Genomic DNA, 2,725 nt, shown 5'->3' with positions numbered 1-2,725 from the left:
AACAGCGAAGGGAGAAATATTACATAAACCTCTGAATGTAATTTTCTGAGCATTGACTCAAAGCATGGGAACCCACGAGAAGACACATCTCAAAGCTGGTTTCTTTAAGAAAAGACAACATTGCATACATTTATTAGGGAATGGACGCCAATTCCAATACATGCAAATCACCACTGTCGCTTTAATGTAGTGTTGACATTATTGCAACCACACTTGTCTCCCTGCTGTTTTGTGTTTATATTTTTATTAATCTTAGGATAAAAAAAAACATTAACAATTACATGGGATGCCTTGTTCTGCATAATTAACGTATACACAGTGGGAACAGGAAATGGCAATGCTTTAGACATCATCACAGCCTCTTCATAACCCCACCCACCCCCAACCCACTGCCCGCATGCAGTTTGCAACTGCACAAAGGCCAAAAGTCACGGTGAGAACAGCCTGCAAAGAGCACAAGAAAGCATTCACAGTAAAGGAGGATAGGAAGGAGGATAGGATGGAGGGGAGGGAGGGAGAGTAAAAGATGAGAGAAGGGGAGAAGGAAAAGAGAGGGAGTGAAACAAAAGTGACTGCAGCACTGGCCTTGGTTTAGACAGGAGAAGGAGCAGCATAGTCCTAGTATATCATCATTCTAACTTCTCCCACACTTCACTCCCGTCTCCTGATTGTGGTACTCTTTCCATTGTCTTTGACACACAAAAAGTTTGTTTATATATGCATGTATATATGTATATACATATACGTATGTATATATATTAAACACATTTTTATTAGCTACAGCACCTTTTCCCATGGGGCAACAGTGTCAATACCTCGCACATGGTACATGGCCGTGCCAAAGAAAAAAAGAAAAATAAAAAAAACAATATATTGGTCAGGATATTTAATCTTTTTTTCCCTAAAATTGGCATTTGACATGAATGAATATTCTATTGCCGTCTGGGGAGGGAAGGGACAAAGGTTCTTCTTTTTGAGTTTATATTCAAGTTTTCTCCTTTTTTTCTGGTGTATAATTTCTTCTTTTCCTGTTTAAAAAGAGTTCACACTTTGTGATTTGCGTGTGCTGCTCTTCATCAAAAGGTTCATTTTTCCGGATCAGAGTCAGTGGTGTCAGAGTATCGATAATGGTCTGGCTCCATTGTCGGTAACAGGCCGGGGTGACGGATGTCGAAGTGCTTGCCTCAGAATTCGAAGGCTCCTCCACGGCTTTCGTAAAATACAACTTCACTGGAAATGGGAATTAAAGACAACTGACTTCAGTCTGTGCAATAAAAAAATAATCATAAACAAACCTTATAATTGCTGTGTCCATTAACTGAATCCTGCCAGCCTCTGTCTCTGCTTACCTTGAAGTTTGGCGAGAAAGTAGGCGGTTAGCTTTGTCTTTGTTGGCCTTGTCCAAGTCGTTCTTAGTGAGCGTCAGGATGAGGTAGTCCCTGTCGCTATCCTGCAGCTGTCCCTGCTCTCGGCGCGCTGTGGCTGCGTCTGTAGGCTGTGGCTGTGGCTGTGACTTGCGGCTGCCCTGACCAGGTCCCCCTTGCTGGCTCTCTGTCGTTGTTCACCGCCCCGTTCTCCATCTTTTCCCCACTCTCCTCTGGTCCAGGGATTGAAGAAGGTGTTTACCAGAAGTGAAACATTTTGTCCTGGAGGGCAGAGAAGAGATGAGCAACTAGGTTGTTTTGATTTGTTTATGGGCTCATATTTTCCTTGTTGTAATCTCACTATAAGAAAAAAAAAAAAAAAAACCCCAATACTTTACAACTTGCCTACTACCATGTTTCTACTCAAATCTTTAAAACTACCTCAAAAATTATAGTTTTATTTAAATAAAGAAAAAGGCTCAAGTAACTTTCCTAAAACACCCAGCTGTCTTAGATCCTTTCTGAAGGCTTAAGCCACTGGAGTTTTTAGGAACATTACTCAAAATAGGGCATTTGACTATTTTTAGCCATCGATTAATACACGTATTGCGTTAGTGGGCATTTACGGCAGAAGGATTGGTGACTGTGGGATTGAGCGCCCTCGCTCACGGTACTGAGGGAACATGAAAACCAGTGTGGCAGAGCGGCTCATTGATGTGTTTTTAATCATTTTTGGACAACAAAAGCAGCCTTTAACAATAAAAATAATGCGTTTTTTGGTTTTGGTCTTTTCATGGGATTTAATGGATAATAACGATGAATAGTGAGAAAATGCTTAGTCACATGCCTGCTATTGTTCTTTCACATAGCAGAAACGTCATAATGATCAAATCAAGGAATGAGCTCTAAATGACTGTCAAGGACCAAGCTAATTAAGCTACAATGAAAGCAACAAAAACACAACTAACCTTTTTCATCATCTTATTCTGTTTATGGAAGAACTCCACTTTGATGTCTCCACACACTGGCAGCGGCTGGGGGAATTCGAAAAAACCATGTGCTTGTTCCCACGCCGCGTGTTGAGCCGGGGTGCGACGTGTGAATCTTCACTTTTCAGCTGGTACACCACAAACTGGGGATCTGAAAAAACAAAAAAGTTGACATTGCACAGGGAGGGGGAGGGGAGGGTGGCGGCAAGACTTATGAAGATTCGTGAAGGAGATGAGAAAAAATAAACACAAGAAGAAGAGGAGTGAGTGACAGAGGAGCCAGGGAAGTGAATCAGAGAGTAAGAAACAGGATAACTAGTGTTGTTATTACAATGAGTTTGACAAAAGAAACACAGCACCCCCAACATTATA

General features: G+C 41.5%; 1 pseudogene; it reads right to left on the bottom strand.

Moving 5' to 3' along the window:
- Positions 1 to 428: 428 nt before the first annotated feature.
- The window catches only part of LOC111235164, a 6,673-nt pseudogene continuing 4,376 nt past the window's right edge, over positions 429 to 2,725 (bottom strand).

Source organism: Seriola dumerili, unplaced genomic scaffold (genome assembly GCF_002260705.1).
Source record: "Seriola dumerili isolate Sdu_G_001 unplaced genomic scaffold, Sdu_1.0 BDQW01000478.1, whole genome shotgun sequence".
NCBI classification, from domain to species: Eukaryota; Metazoa; Chordata; class Actinopteri; order Carangiformes; family Carangidae; genus Seriola; species Seriola dumerili.
This window is presented reverse-complemented; position numbering and strand designations above follow the sequence as displayed.